The following is a 17,811-nucleotide window of genomic DNA, read 5'->3' as shown; positions in this document are numbered from 1 at the left end:
CCTCTCTGTACGTTCTGATTATCCGCATCTCCAATCAATAGTCGCGATAAACAATGCATCATATTGCCAAGAAGTATCTATGTAATAACCCAGAATGTCACCATAAAGCATTGCAACAGCGAAAATTGCAGAATGATTTCTCGGAAAAGGTGTTTAATTTTTTTTTAATGAAAGTTAAAATAGACAGCATCGGATGCATCATTGAAATGGATGTAAAGATATCGCGAATGTCGACAATTAGCTCACAACATTTCAATGGAGAAGCGGATAATAAGAAAGTACCTTCCTTTGTTTATAAATATAATTCGTGCGAAATAAATAATATAGTTATGGAATTAAAATTATAATCAATTTAAGAATTTTGTTACGGCGATGTGTGTTTATACATTATAATCGATATTTATATTAAATATGTTTTTCAAACCAAAACAGTTCTTACTTCTTCAGTTTTATTTTGAAATACCATAGGAATAATATTTATTATAAATAGCGAACTGATGTTAATTTTATTTGCAGAATGAACATTTTTTCCGGAGTTTGATATTTCTCTTTAAACAAGCTTAGATGCATACATCTTAAATCTTTCTTTGATTTATTTTACAAGAGCAAACGAAAATGACTTAAATTTTAGGTACTTACGTATTTTCCCGTCGACCATGAAAGCTGGCTGAAAATCCGCGAAACTTACGCCAGTCGTTCCGGCAAAGTTTTGAAGGCACAAATTACTTTTTATTTCATTAGATAATCACAGATTACTCCTTATTTTTAGTTATATAATCGACAAATACAACATCTAAAAGAAGGTAAACAACTAACGGCTTTAACTTTTTGTGGCGCCAGTCGTTCGGCTGCTAAAAGTCCCTAATAGAGTTTAAGATTGTTGTTGTGACTAATCTCGCTTGTCTGAAATGAGAGCAAGCCACGAAATTCACCGTGGCAAGGAGGCAAGGTTGCGCCTGTTGTTGGCAACGGCTTTGGGCGCCATACTGGTGAATATATAACTTTGCTCAATTCCGCACCCAATTTTGAAGGACAGCATCTCGGAGGGACCAATTCGAGTGTTTCTCATTCCTTTTCCCCTACCATCTACCTCTCGAGAGAACTTTCGGCTCGCCGCAAATTTAGAGTGCCCCCATGCTGCACTTTCGAGAAATTAAAATTTGGATTTCAGTAAGAACCCTGTAAATGAATCATCACAATTTATGCGACTTGAAATCGGCAAAAGATCATTACATATGCTATCTTATATTCTGGATTTAAAAATTAATGTTCAGCAAAAAATTATTAAATGTTTAAAACAGCTACTCATCAAAAAACAAAATGGAATTTGTTAAAAGAATACCTTACCACGTTAGTTAAAAAACTAAAATAATAAATGCCGTAAAATAGGGCATGAGGGACAAAATTCAAGGATGACGTTATTTTTACTGATTCTAATAACACTAGATGATTAGTTTTATCTTTACAAACAATCTCATTAGCATCAAACCGCTCAACGGTAAGAAGTGCATTACCATTATCTGAATTACAGTATTTTCTGGAACTTTGCTTTTGAAAAGCTAGTTAATGTCCTGTAAGCATTGGAAAGCATATCTGCTTTTCAAATAAACATTATCTTGGACAGCTGGTATCTGTCATGGCAATGTGTGGGTAAAAAATGCGTAACTATGCATGAATCACGTTATACTTTCTGCATTTAGTTTTATCAAACTTTACATTCAGACGTACACCCAATACCTACACACAAACACGCAAGCACACACACACACACACACATATATATACATAGTGGGAGATTTAATTTCTAAAATTAGAAGATCTTATTCCTAAAATTAGGAGTGTCGAAGCCCTATGAAATTCTGTCAAGAAAAGTAAATAAAATTTAATAAATAAAATAATAAATAAAGAATAAGAAAATGAAATGAAATGTAAAGAAATAAATCAAAATGTTAATAAATTAAATAAATTAAGGGCAAATATTCCAAGTAATGAATAAAAATACCGGAGCTTATTTTATTTGGAGCTAGAATTAAAATTATAATCAAAGATTATGAAGCCTAGAAACTAGGTTTCGGCTGAATTTAAACTCAGGAGCTGACATTAATGGTTACTTAAAACAAGTTTAAAAAATAAGGAGATTTACATTTTGCACATAAAAAATGACTTCAAAATACCTTTGAAGGTAACAAAAAGAAAATAAGAGAACAGCTACGCGGCTCTTTCGAAGTTAAAAGCATTCCTTCAGCAGGAACATAAATAGCAAATAAATGTGCTTGCCTTACTTGAATATTAATAGCTTTATTATCTCATCTTACTAACGATGAAGAAGTCTGTTTTAAAGCTAGCTTCGTAACTAACCCATCTCTGACTTATTCTGATTATTTTTAAAGCTAGTATGTCATTTAAGATTGCAGAGGCCATTAGTATTTCCATGTCAAGAAACATTAAAAATCACGTATATGACAACCCGGATTAGAACCCAAATTTCTAATTGCTAGTTGAACATGATAATTACTTATACCACCAGAGTATGCACAGGAAAATGCAGTAATTCCTTGCATTCTGCCCACATAATGAGCAACCGGGGGGAGGCGCGAGACCCAGTCGAACAAATCTAGGCTGCGGTCGTCCGCCTTATTTTCACATAGGCAGAAAATTGAAAAATGCCACCTGCTTCTTTCAATATATATATATATATATATATATGTGTGTGTGTGTGTGTGTGTGTAATGTGTAATAGTTTGGTTATACGATGAGAAAACTGACCAGATGATAAAACCAATTACTTAGCAGAGATGGTTGGCATCGCAATACGGAGATGTAGCTCGCACATTAGTAGGATGCTTCAGAGAAGATAACTTGAAACTCTTGCGTAGATTGGGAAAGAGCTTACAACATTGCGGATGACTGCTGAGCTAACGGCGTCAGTGACGCAGCATGGAGTCTTTGAAGGTGGTTGTATCCATATTAAAATAGGTTATATCTAAATCAAAAGGGCTATTGCATGTCAATTAATAGTAATTTGTTAATAATTTTCTTTCATATTTTATATCTTATACACCCACACATATATATGGTAAATGTGTGTGTGTGTGTAACTTGGGGAACAAATATGAAGATGGAATAAACGAAATTGTATTGAGATTCAAATAAATGTTCTAATGTATAATGTATGTAACTGAAAGTTAATTAAGTAGAAAGAAAATGATACAGAACTTTGTAGTGATTTTGCTTCCAAATAGAAAAAAATAAAAGTTAAAAACTCTATTAAGTGGTGATTTTAGATGATGCTGTGTATATAATAGATTACATATCTAGTTTGCTAGATTGGATACAGTGGCGTAAAAATGAAAGTTTATTATGTATATTTATATAGTATATATCTAATTATTTAGAATACAGAGAGTGGGTTTGCATCAGTAATATAATGAGCGTACTGCAAAATTGCGTTGCACAAAGTTAATCTTTTATGGAAATTTATATTTTTATTATTTTATAGAAAAATACGTTAAATTTATTTCAAATTAACAAAAATTATGCATAATTTAAACAAGTCTAAACTGTTGCTGAAATTAAAAGGAAAAAATTAAATAAATTTTAATCAATAGGATTTTTATTACTGCTTTATTAAGTATGTGATACAATTATTTAAAAAAAAATCGGTGATTTTTGCTTGGAACAATGATTAACGCAAACAGTTAAGAAAGTTTCCATGGTAAGAACTAAAGAGATTTTCAATGTATCGCATGCAGTTCCCTCTTCTTTCTTCATTTGGGTCAGTCTTTATTGTAAAAGCAGACAGTTTCTAAGCCCTATTTTGGCAATTTATTTAACTTCTTGTAAAATAAAGGAGATCTTACCTTCTCCATTATTACTGTTTTCAATGTCGATGGTGTTATAAGATCATCCAATTCTTCATTCGTCATCTTTCAATTAATTCATTAATTTCTTCTTCTATATCTGGAAATCCTTCTCCTTCGATTGCTTTTGAAATTTGTACGATTCTTTTGTTATTATTTTCAATTGATGAAAATCCTTTAGAATTGTAGATAACATCTGGTCAGAAATGTTTTGATGAATGAACATTTAACCGCGTGCGTATGGATAAAATTCTGTAGCTGTACAAAATGAATGGAAAAATTGAGATAACGCGTGTATAGCAAAATCGCGTACTACAAATCCAGGCTTGACAACGATTTATTGTAATGTGCTGTACTAAAGATAAAGGAAAAATTCATTATAAACGTTTAGCATATGATAGCTTTATAGTACTCGTAAAGTTTTATAGTAACTCCGCTACAGTTTATTCACGAGTTACGTAACTAGCTTCAGATTATGTGTCTGCTAATTAATTTAAACGAAACCAATTAAAATATCTTTTATATTATATACTCTCCGACACGTAATTACACATGATATTCTACTTTAATAGACCTAATTTTGTGAAATATTACCCTGCTAAGATTGCGAAAAGAAAACGTTGTTTATTCATCATTTTAACAATGGCCTGAAAGCAAACTTTTGTGATCACTGCTCCTTGACCTCAGATTTGACTAATGGCACATTAAATTCAATTTCTATTGATTTTATGGGAGTTAATGAAACGAATACTGAAACAATGGGCTTTAACTGCTACATTTCCTTTCAAGAGAGCCATCATCCCATAAAAGACACAGGTGTGTTACTTCTTGCGTAAAGTTCAACCTCGCAATTTAATTCGCATTCAGAGGTGTGGTGATTGTTCACTTGCACACTGCGTAGCAAAGCCAGTGTTAACTTTCTGCCAGTCAACTCTGATAACCCTTTACAATTCGGGTGGTGTATTAAAATGAATGCTAGGTTAACAAAGATGATCTTCCGGGTTACCAGTTCCAAGAGATTTTTGTCAGTGACCACAGATAAGAACAAAAACTGAAGATGGATCTAATTCTTTTGACTGTGTTAACAGAGAAGCTTTTCTTTGGTCAAAAGATGAAAAAAGATCTTTGAAATGCTTATAATTGCAAAGATAGCAGGTCATACGGATTTGCGCAGATTAATGATGAACTGAAACGAGTTATATGAAAAGGCTTAATTTTTCATATAACTTATCAACTTGAGGATCAGCATTCACAGCAAAGTTCGGAAGTTGTGTTCTACTATCACCTAAGGATTAGTGCAGGAGCGACTTAATGTATCTACTGTTTAAACGTGTTCGGTTATAAAAGTATAACATTTTAGCAATAGCAACGGTTTAAAAGAAAACTTGATGTATTCTGAGTACATCAAGTTCTGTTCAACCTGATGCGGGTTTCCGCTGAAACCTTTTGCATCATCAGTGATTAATTTTCGTTTATGTGCAGTGAGCATCTGCAACGATGTGAAGTTTCAAAACTAGCTGAAGCTGTAGTCTTTTAGCAGGTCATAATAGCTAGAAATATGTTATAGGATTTTACAAATATGCTTAAACTAAAAAGCTACTTATCCTCAAAAAACGTGCATTATTCAGTGTTAAATATTTAAGTGTGTCAACTATAATAATGATTTCAAAATGGGAGGATTTTAAGATGAATATAAAAGCATATGAGAAATATATATTATGAGAAAAGCACATAGTTATAATTTGAGATGAGCATAACTCATATATTTGTAAGAAAAGTATATAAAGCATACAGGGTTACATTATTTTAAGATGAATATATAAGCGTTTAGTTATATCAGAAAAGCAATATAGTTACCTTTCTTATGAATAAATGCTTTACACAAATGTATAAGGATATAGTTATGTGTAAAGCATATAGTTAAAAGAAGGATAAGAAACAAATTAATGATTTCGAAGAGCTCACTGTATTATGCAGTGAATATTAGCAATAATTTAATCACTACGACTTAATATTTTTACCTCAGAGTGACAGAACGTAAAGTTTATAAGAATTTGTTATTAATCTGAAGAAAAACTGCAGAAGTTGGCAAAGAGAGAAATAAAATATTTGAAACTGAATACAGCATCCGATTATATTTTTAATGAAATAAAAATCCACTTATATTTTTTTGGTGTATATAATAGTTCTTCATTTTATAGCCCATCCTTTTTTATGTTAACTACAGCGTAATGTACTACACTATTAATGCTAACATAGAACATAGTGAAATGACATGTATAAAACATGCTTACGATTAAGTTTGCTTCTGGAAAGTGTAAAAAGATCAAATTGTATAAATATTAGTCTAAAGTGGAAATAAAGAGTTTTAAAGTTTCGCAAGTATTGAAGACATTCAGTACGATACGTACTGTGCTAGCAAGCCGGCATCTATCATCAAACTATCGCTTCAAGAATCGTCATCGTTTCGTCCAAGCCCTTGGTGGCAGTTGTTGGACCGGTTTCTCTCTCTTCGCTGCTGGGAGTTCAAGGGTGAAGGACGGGCTTCGGCTGTCTCTTCACTGACTGTCTCTTCACCTACGACCTCGTTTCATGATACACGTTTAACTTTCCTGAAAAGTCCGATGATTCTGATTTATAGAAAGCCAACTGTAGTTTTTTATTGAATATATTCATTCTATATGCAGTTGCTGAAAATTCATCCTGGGTGGAATGATGTTTTTTTAAGCAAGAATCATGAACGATCTCATTGTGCAATTTAAGACTCATCCATTGTCTATCGCCACGTGGTGCACTGCTCCAAATTAATTCACTGGTAGAAGCTTCAAAATCAAAAGAAACTTCAAGATAAGTATACTCCTGGTCTACATATATCTTCGATTCCAGGTTTTTCGTGATATATAGAAAGTGATGCAAGTGGATAGTGCTCTGTAGTGTATCGATAAACGAGTGGACGCTCTGTATTTATAGTAGGACTATAGTTATGATCTGATTATTTAATTTTCTTGTTTATTTGTGTGAGCTCAGCAATAAAATTTTTGATAGGAAAGATAAATAGAGTAAATTGTAGACGAATAACTTGTATTTTCTTCTTCAACTATCACAACGTCTAGGGTAAGTACTTTATTTTGCTATCCTCTGAAGGTCACATGTTTTATCCCTATCATTCGGGTTATTGCGGAAACAACGTGATGTACTCTTAATCACTGTTATAATTTCATCGCTGATAAAATTGATATTCAAAATTTTGGTTATCACTTATACACCTGAATAATTATATTAAATATTTCTCATAGCTTACAGAAATTAACACATTTTTCATTACATAAGAAATTAAAATATATAAGTATTTTTACTACATACAAATATTTTCACTACACGTACGTTGAACAATTAAACTTATAAGACTACTTTAGCATGATAATTTTAAATTACTTTAATATATGTTTTATCTGTAAGATCACTAGCAAACACATAAGTGTGTAATGAATTTTTACTTTATTTGTATTCATAAATTAGCTCTAAAACTATCTTTTACTTTTTTCTTCTGTATATCTGTAACATTTTCAGTTGTGCTGCACCTTTTATATCTCAGTCAAAATATATATATCATATATATATTTATACGTATGTTATAATATATAAAATATATATGACTTATTATTATAAGACAGGCATTATATTATTATTATAATATACAGACTTATAATAATAAGTCTGTATATTATGCAGACTTAATATCAAAATATATATATTATATATATTTTAATAAGAAGTCTGAGCTTTTGTAACAAATGAAATTTCAATAATTAAATTATGAAGTTTCTGAAATCATAACCTTTACAAAATTGGTAAACTTACCTCAAATTTCTAGAAATCATTCAAGATGCGTCTGCTGCGTTGCTTGTACAAATATTTCCTCTGAGTTATCGTCTGTATCTGTTTGTCATTTTTCGCACAGTATTCTGAACTTTGGCCTACAGAGCTCATTACGGTTGATTCGAAAGATTCTGTCAATCAGTTCTTTATCTGATTTTGTATTTATTTCAGTATCTGATCTTTTTTGATTTAATGTCTGAAAAAAGAATGTATAGTTTAAGCAAACCTAAAACTATTGTTAAAATTTAAAGAAAAAAAAGACCAAAATTGGTTTTTAAAAAGCTAGTCTGTTAGGATCTATTTCGATATATCTGAGCCAGTTTTTTTTCGGAAATGATAATAGGTTATTTTATGTTGAATCCTTTTTGAATACGCCGTGCTTTGTAAACTGCGTAACGCATTGTTTTATTTCTTCGTAAAATTACAAGAAGAATCTTCTAAGCTCAAGAGAATTTGCAATGCAATTGAAATTATATTATAACAAAATTTAAAAAAAAAAAAAAAAAAAAAAAAAAAAAAAAAACTTTCGTTTACGGAATTACTTTAGCAACATCATATCTACAATTAATTTAAATAAATAATAGAAATTTCATCACCGAGTCAGTCTATAAGTTCGTGCGCATTAAGAGTATGCGTGGAATTCACAATGATGCATTTACTAAATCAATACAATTTTGAACCTGTTGAAACTTGTCGTTGTTTGACTAACATATTATTCAGTTCATCACCAACTTTCGTAAATATCGAACGCGTTTTAGTACCCATAGACGATTAATATAGATAATCAGCACAAACGTGCTGTGCTACATTTTTTATTTTCGTGTGCCAGGTTTGCAGCGATGAAAATTAATAGTGTACATGGTAAACACACTATTAGTGTAAGAACTGCCCAGAAATGGCTTAAAGAATTTTAAGTTGGAAAAGCAGCATTCATGATGAACCCCGTTCAGGACGTTTTGAACTGTTAGAACCAAATCAAACGATTAATTCAGAAGTTTATAGTGAACAACTTTGCCGTCTAAACTCAGAATTGATCAATAAACGCCCTCCATTGGTGAATATCAGGAAAATGTTGTTTCATCATGATAACGCTAGACTGCATACGGATCGACCAACTCTGCAAAAAATTAGTGAGTTTAACTGGGAGCTTTTGTGACATCCTGCTTGCTCCCCAGATATTGTCCCAAGTGATTTTCACTTATTTTGTGCCTGACAAAATATTTTACTGGGAAAAAAATTAAATTCTAAACAGGATGTACACAATGAACTTTCAATTTTCTTTGCATTAAAAGCAGAGTCTTTCTACAGCAATGGCATAAAAAAGCTGCCTTGTAAGATGGCGAGACTTTGTAGATAATGGAGGAAAATATATAATTGATTAAAATGTTAAATTGTGTTTTTTATATTATTTAAAAATTTACCAAAAAATGCGCACGAATTTATGGACTGACCCAATAATAATCATTTTTAAAATTAGGTTTGAGAGCATAGTAACAATCGGTTTATAAACATTTTTCCGTCTTGAAAATGAACATTATTTTGGTATTTTGAAAAGCCTGTTTTAAGAATTAAAACCACAAGATAAAGGAAAAATAAAAATTTTAATAAAGCGAAATAAGCTGTTAGACTAATAAAAGTAATTGTTACTATTCGCAGATTTAAAACAAATGTGTAATTTTAGGTCTCTTTCCCTGTTGTCAGTCTCTGCATTTATAAATACAATTTGATACCATTCATAAACATTTATTTTAAATTGTAAGATATTGATTTAGATTCAGTAACAAATAAACATGACAGAAGGTTTAGCATTTTATTTATATTTTAAAAATTATTTATAGTTTTATATTCAATGCATTTTTTTGTAAAAATAATAAATATGGCAGAGAAATAACTGGATTTTTGTAGATTTTTCGAAAAATTCCTAATATCGGTATCGCGGTACAAACTGTAGATATGCATAACAAAGAAGGGGAAGTTACAGCTTTGCATACCAAAAAAGGAGAAGCTAATACAGGGTACGCATCTTTTAGCAGTACATAATATCTATTCTTAGACTACCTCCTATAAAGATTTTTTTTAGAAAAATTACAGAATTTTTTTTATCTTTCATTATTTTACGAGCAAGACAGTACATGTAATTAGTAATGACGTTTAAAATGATAATGTAGAAGGATAATCAATGTACACAACACACCGATCGAGGCATTGAATTGCGGCATTCAACTCCCGTTACGCCTTAGGTTAAAACGTGCGAAAGTGTTTTGAATTTTTTTATTCTGTCTGAGTATGCACTTTGCTTTGAAAAGTAGTCACTTCTCGTTCTACTGGGATGTCCCACCGGCTACTTCACATTTTAAGGTCACGTTTTATTACTCGTGTATGACAATATGGCATCGAGTCATGTACAGAAACCGGATTTTGACTGTTATGTAAAGCCTCAAAATTTGATTGCAAAATTCAAATCTTTTTCAAATTGCATTAAAAAGGAGCTGAATAAACCTTACTAATTACTCTACTTTTATTTAGGTCAGGCAATGGTATTATTAATTATTAAACTTAAGTTTGTTTCGGAAATTAGTCCGTGAACTCTCAGTTACATTAGTTAACACTTAAAGTCAGGATAAAAACAGAATAAATTTAATAAATTAGTATTTCATTATTTTAAATATCAGAAGCTATTTCTTTGCCATTAAAATCGGCTCCGTTATGAAATATGTTTAACACGATTAACTAAAAAATCTAGTACACGGAATAAAATATAATTTTTTCAAATTACATTTCAAGAAAATAAAGTACTTATACCGTAAAAACATTGATGTGATGTATGAAAAAATTACGCAGGAAGATATAACATTTTACATGTGTTATTTATGTAGTTTTAATAATTTAAATTTCTATTACAATGTTTTTTTATTACTGCGCGTTCTATTAATTTAATTAAAAGTTTTAAGATGGTATATCAAACAAATGAAAACGCTATTTCTTTGACTATAAAAAGAAGAAAACAATAGAAAATCTGAAAGCTTTCAGATTTTTTTATATACTCCGCTTAGGGGCGTTTTTGGCATTTTTTTTTATTTACATACGCATACAAGTTTCGAGAGCATCAGTTCCTTTGGACTAAATATATTTAGAAACAGCCTTTCCCCTAGACAGTCTGGCGCGCTGGAGATAAGAGTGTTTTTTTTCGTACAGTGTTGTCATTACTCGCTTTGGAATTGTTCAGCTTGTTAATAAAAAAAATTGTTAAGGTTTTACAAAATATGAAATACACAATAAAACATATTCGAAATTCAAAATTCGGGTATCCAGGTGCCGATGTTCGGGTGGAGGATTAGGTTATTCAAAATTTGATGGCTCTAAGTGCCGCCGTTTTTCCACAATGCCAGAAACATACGTACATACATGCATGTAGATTCTTCATTACTTAATCTTTTTAAATATAACACAGGGTGATAATATTTGGTGGCAAAACTTTAAAAAGTGATTCGCAGTTTATAGTGAAACGTCATTAAATGCTGTTTTGAAACTAATAGTCCTTATGGCCTACCTCCCCTTTGGGCTAATAAATAACATGGGAATATAGGTCTAAGATTTTTATTCTTCCTGTAAGTGGTTTTTGTGTAACAGTTCAATTAATTATTTATTAATAAATATGATGAAACTAAATTTGAATGTATTTTAGCTAAATATAACCTATACTTTTATAAATAAAATGTGAGATACAAAAATTACAGGTCTTTTTGAGGATGTGGAAGGTGTTTCATTAAATGAGAAAATATTACCGTAATTAATGTCAAACATAGGTGATTATGTCATAAGTTTAAATTCTAAAAAATATTTCATCTTAAATTATGAAAAACTTTGTAATATTCAGGTTTCAAAACAACGAAGTATTCGAAATAAATATTTATACAGAAATTTCCTTTGTAAATACTGGTTGTATATAGTATTCTGATAAAAATTAAAAAATTATAACAGTATTTGTAGTACAGTTTAATTTCAATGAGCGATACAAAGTATCACGAATTTAAATTAAAACACTTTAATGTCAACAGTAGAAGCAACGTAATGAACAGAACTTTAAAACTCTTAGGATGTGCATGTGCTGTTACAGAATAGTAAATCTGGTGTGTCTAGTCATTCAATTTTATATCTGCAAAGAAGTAATAGCACCTGGCCTGAAGAGTTCTACGAGAAATTAAAAAGCTGTGATCCGTAAATTATGCAGTAGCAAAGCATTGGAATGTAGCGGAGATCCCAAGGATTCGGTTTAAGTATGTACCAGCTTTCTGCAAAATGCATAATGCAGTTAATAATTTCAGTCAGCGAGGGGAAGAATCTTAAAAAAGGAATTTTCGCTTTCTGCCTTGTAGTATTATTTTATTATCTAACATTTAAAAAATTTCATTAAATTTGCTTTTGCCCTTTTCATCAAAAGCTCATCTTCGGATATAGAATATTTTTTATAATTCTAATTCAAAATGTTTTAGAAAAATAGGATGTGTTTTATAAAATTGTCAAATAGGCTATTAAGTTTGAACTGATAGTGCAGATCAAAATGATATGTAAAATATTTTCTGCAGCTTTTGCTTACAAAACTTACTTTTCATTTTGTCAGTTATTTTATAATTTTTCCATGAGATTTTTCATTCGATAAAAGAAAAAACTTCTTTGTTTCTCTCCAGTTTCTTTTTTTTTTTTTTTTTTTTTGGCAATTCTTTCATTTTCTGACTGTGAAACTTTGCATTCTTTACCATCTAATAATTTTTATCTTTGTTTTCGTGCTTCACGGTTTGAAAGCTGTCATATCGTTTGAACTTTTGAGTCCAGTTTTGCGTTTAGTTTCATCGTTCTTTCTTTCTTTTTTAATTCCTGCCATTCAGTTTCTAAAAGTAATGACGTTTTCAGCTTATTTTGTTTCAAGTTTTTGTTACATTTTAAAATTTGCTCGAAGTTAAATAAAATTAAGGAAGAAAATAAAAGCGAAGTTATTTATCATCGCAATCTAAACAGGTAGGTGGTTGAGTTTTTCATTAAAAAATATTTTCATTAAATTGTAAACTTTTACTTTTCAGCTTTAACGAAAATAAGTTCTAGACATAAAAATAAAGAATACAGTGTAAAATGGAAAAAAAGAAGAAAAACGAGAAACTGTAATAAGCCTACTTTACTAATAAATTTTAAAACTAATACAACTAATTTAGCAGTTCTAATTTAGAATGGTATTAGGTGATTAAATCCTTAAAACAACACTTTAGAGTTAATTCTAATTCGAATGCTTATTTTAGTTTAATGGAGAACATTACTAGTATTCTGAATTCTATTTGCTATTTCAGAACGCTAGTAATTTACCGAAATGTTTTCATTATTGAATAATCAAAAGCAAAAGAATATATTTTTATGTATATTATTAACAGTAAACACACAAATTTCAAAATATTTCAATAGTATAAAGCAATTAAAAATTAAAAACTGAAAATGCATTTGAAATTTCCGAGTTAATAGCTTCTTAAATGAAAGAATTCACGACTAAAAGTTACAGCGGAGTCAGCAACCATTTTTGGCTTCTGGTCAAAATTAACCAAAATGAGAATATTAAGATGTTTCGAGTCAGTATATTTTCACTTTAAAGCAATCTTTTTTGGTGAAAAGCAAGATACGTTTTATTCAGAAAATAACTACAATAGGCTTTAAACATAAAAGTCAAAATTATAATTCTAAGTATTATAAAAACCAACCTGACTGAATGAAATTTATTTCTCTCTTCGATATCAATGGCTCCTGTGATGCTGAATTTGTGACGTCAATTTATTATGGATTACGAAATGGCGTTTCCAAATTTATCGATTTCTTCTAGGAATTATGATTCAATTTTTTAAAATGCACGTTCATTACCGCAACTTACATTGCAACTTATTAGGACAATGTCATCAAACGAAAATATTATGTTATTGTTTATTTTGAGTTTGTTCTTTTATGTATTCTTTAAGTGTTCTTTTCATGTTTATGTTTTATAGTTTATTTTTATATATTCTACTTTATTTTTGGAACTCAAGAACACTTGAATTTTCGGAACACTTGAAATTATAAAATGGGTCACTTGGTGTACACAGTCCATGGGTTGCCAAGGCCTGATTTATACTATGTATTCTAATTATATTACAAATCAAAAAGTTATAGGACAGATTCAAAGAAAAAACAGTTAGACGAAAATCTGAAAAATTTATGTTCTTGATAACTGGCAATTTGCACGCAGATTTTAAAACTCATGATCAGTCTGTTAGTTCTTTTATTGATTAAAATAGTCTATTCTCATTTAAAAATGAATAACACCACATTTTGCAAAACGTGATTTTATTATTCGGTAAGCATAGTAAAAAAATAATATAACAATTTAACATCTGTTTATAATAAAAATAGAAACTGTTTGTTAGAAATGAGGGAAGTTTAAAAGAACATCAAACAACATTTTATTCTCCCCCCCCTTTAACCCTTTAACTGTCAAGTTATTTTGATGATTTGGGTACACAAATTGTCAAATTTTTTTTATTGGAAAAATCAAATGTTTAGTACAAAATAAAATATACTTAAGTAGTTAAAAATTGATATTTTGAAGTACATGGGTAAAATTTTTAAAGTTTTGTAGCCACTGCATATTTGCTTGAGGCGGCTGCCACTCAACATGGCAGTTGTAAAGTTCGCTTCTAGTGGAGCATTATTTTCTAAAAATGAAAAAAATTAATTATTTTCTGAAAAATAAATAAATGAAAAAAATAAATAAATAAAAGTGAATATTAGTAGTTCAGTAATTCAGTCTTGTGTGGTACAATTGGAAACACGATTCCAAACACAAACCAACTCCACAATCACTACACCAGATTCGTGTTTCCTTCCTTATCTTTTTCCCATTTTTATCCTTTTTCGAACAACACACTTTGCACTGTCTTGTAGGCTCACGTTTCACAGGAGAAGGAGGAATATGGGAAATAAAATGTCGTTCAGTAAGACGGGCAGGGTTATCTATTGTAAGTGGTCTGCCAACATTCTTTTTCACAGAAGCTGCATCATCATATTTATGTAAAAGCTTTTCTACAACTTGAATTCGAGATTCTAAAAATGTAATACCTTTCCCAACTACATTTTTATAGAGCAAATATGAGTTCCAGAGTACCTTGTCTAGTAAATGTAAAAATATCTTTTTATAATATCTTTTCTGACGTTTTTGGATTGTTGGATGAAAGGATATTTCCTGCTCACAGCGATCTACACCACCCATAGTTAGACTGTAGTCAGAAACAATCTTCGGCATGAGTATATCTTCATTTTTTTTATTTTTGAGGCTGACCATGGAAGTATCATGAATACTGCTCGTCAAACACACATCCTTAATCTTCGGTTGAAGAATCTAAATCATCTATATAATGTTTCAAAAAACTGGACGCCATTTTACAACAAAAAGATCCCGTGCACTTTGAACCAAAGAACTTATAACCTCTAGCCTTTGAAATCTTCAATAAAGGTGCTGTCATCTATTGAATTGAGCGCACATTAACTTTTCGCGAGATACAGTCGGGTTTGACAAAGAGATGAAGCCGAAATAAACGTCTCCCGATATATATTCGGGTATAACAATACGATGCACTTAAAAAAAAATTACCCCGAGTAATCCTCGGGCGTGACATTTTCGAACACCAGTGCTGTGCCCGAGATAATCTCGGGCATGACAGTTAAAAGGTTAATTCAAAGCGGCATGCATTTTTCAAGCCGAAAAACAATATTCTTCCGTGCTGCGCTGTCTAGATCTAAAATACATAAAAGTGCTAGATGATATGGGGGTTTGATCTAATACTATTGTCTCAAGAAGTTCGAAGGAATCAGTTTTCTTGGGAATTATAAATAAAAATGTCTTAGCTTTTTGTAAAAATGTATCTAACGATATCGAAGAGAAAAAAAAATCCTAATATACACTCAGCGGCTTCGTAATAGACGCTAAAATGAAATTTCTTTATTTCTTTTTCTGTTGAAGCTTTTCTCACTTTCTGTTGCCAACTAAAAATAAGTCTTCGAAAAAAAAATAAAATTTCACCATAATATGAGCAGTATTTAAAATCGCTTTTAATGTCGTTGTCCGTAAACATACTTCAGAGATAACGCCGTATTTATGGCGATTTAACTGTTAGCTAACAGGTATGTTATGTCAGATAAGATATCAGTGTTCAAATGCACCAGCAGCAGTTCGAAAGGGTAAAGCCTGTGTTTTGATCGGTACCCGAAATTAAGCCTTCCTGTGTCCACTTCTTATTCCGCTTTTAGAGGTCAATTGACGAAGCATTTCTGCTTCTCTATTTTTTATCAAATGAGCTACTGAAATTGTTACCTTTTCTTTTAAATTCTCTTTTATTTTATATTATATATATTAATTAAAAATTTAGATATATTAATTAAATCTTTTTTATTTAATTAATATATCTTTTCTTAATCCAGCTAAACGAGATGTTTCTAGTTCTTCTTTCTAATTTCCGGCAAGACATAACTAAATGCATTATGGATCAACTGTGATAATATGACAATACGCGAACAGTTTAAATTTGTTAAATGATTTTAACTTCAAAAACGTAGCAAATACTTTTAATTGTTGCCAAAGTAAAATTGCGAAAAGAGGAAGTATTTTGCAGGTAATTATAAGATGTGATTTAACTATTTATTTTTTTCTCGTCCAAACCGACATTTGCAGAAAGCATAGGAATGCTATCCGCCTAAGTTCGGATTTTAAGGAAGAGAATTTGAGAAATCGATTTTATGAAAAGAATTTAAGAGAAAGAGATTTTAAGAAGAGAAGAAATATTAGAATTTTTAAGAAAAGAAAATTTTAAGAAAGATAGAATTTTTTTTAAAGAAATTTTAGGCGGAATGCTATCTGCCTAAATTTGTTTACATGTGTTCATGTAAAAAAATTCAAAATCGATTATATTCATGTTACAACATTAAGGAGTACCACCAAAACTCTCAAACAGATCCAGTTGAGATTTGAACTCGGTCGAACTAACGATGTTCAGCTGTCTGGCCGTTTAGACATTGAAGGGAGCAGAAAGTTTACATTTGATTTTGCGAGGGAAAATCTGCAATTTCAAACGTATGTAAATGCACTTTTACCCCATTATCCATTCGTGTTGTTTACTTATACATATGAGTAAGCAGGCATATCTTCAAACAAGTTAATAATTCAAATTTTATGCCAACATAAAATACAATAATTTAAATAGAAATATACAATTTGTTTTGTCAAAAATTCAAGCAAAACGTTTTTTCCAAGCCACGAGTTCCATCTCTAAACTCAATGAGTCATTTTGGGAATGCAAATCTGATAGCTTAGCGAAGAAAAAACATTTACTACTGGCTCTTTAAAAGGAAAAAAATATTTTTATGGTTTATGGGGAAAAGAACGCAGAATGAAAGATGCGTTCAAAGAGAGAAAATTCATGAATGCTGGTGATCATTGCCCATCCCATAATCCCTAACGCCTTTATTCCATTCCACTGCTTTGCATAATCCGCAAATAAGAGTAATATCTTGTTGCAATGCATATGTATATGAGAGTATGCCACGTAAATATATCCAATCTATAGCAAATATTTCTCTGACACGACTATACATTCGGGGATTTTAACTTTGTCTATCCTCAGCATGCGATGCGTCTCCCTGAGTAACGCTTAGATGTTTAGGGTTATTTTTATAGGCTTTTATCTTGCTCATTCAAAGTATATATCTGTGGGCTGAATATGGTCATCGATTTTTAACCTATTTCCGGATAAGGTATGCAGTTCAAATTTTGTACGCACACTGTTGTGGATGAGAATGCTATGGGGTGATGGGAGGTTTTCACAATTCGAATTAAATTCTTTTTATTTAAATTATATACGATGTTTCTCATATATCTTCTTTTAACTAATGTTTTAAGCTTATTAAAATTTTACTGTTTGCACCATCGAATAGAGCAGAAAAAATCTTTTCAGTGACATTTGACATTTTAGACTATTTGACGTTTATGATTTTAAAATTTCAATGTTTA

At 30.6% G+C, this 17,811-nt stretch overlaps 2 protein-coding genes across 2 annotated transcripts in view; one reads left to right on the top strand and one right to left on the bottom strand.

Annotated features, from left to right (window-relative positions):
• LOC118187202 (uncharacterized) overlaps nt 1-7,930 on the bottom strand; it is a 129,297-nt gene extending 121,367 nt beyond the window's left edge. Inside the window, exon 1 of the mRNA XM_035357395.2 lies at nt 7,722-7,930. The gene's annotated coding sequence lies outside the window, so the exon portion shown is untranslated. The remainder of the gene's footprint in view (nt 1-7,721) is intronic.
• The window catches only part of LOC118187188 (bicaudal D-related protein homolog), a 222,600-nt gene that overhangs the window by 26,368 nt on the left and 178,421 nt on the right, over nt 1-17,811 (top strand). The window lies entirely within an intron of this gene.

Source organism: Stegodyphus dumicola, chromosome 3 (assembly GCF_044657685.1).
Source record: "Stegodyphus dumicola isolate Sdum_Otavi_A_Nest chromosome 3, ASM4465768v1".
NCBI classification, from domain to species: domain Eukaryota; kingdom Metazoa; phylum Arthropoda; class Arachnida; order Araneae; family Eresidae; genus Stegodyphus; species Stegodyphus dumicola.
Note: the sequence above shows the minus strand (reverse complement) of the source record. Positions and strands in the feature narration are given on the sequence as shown.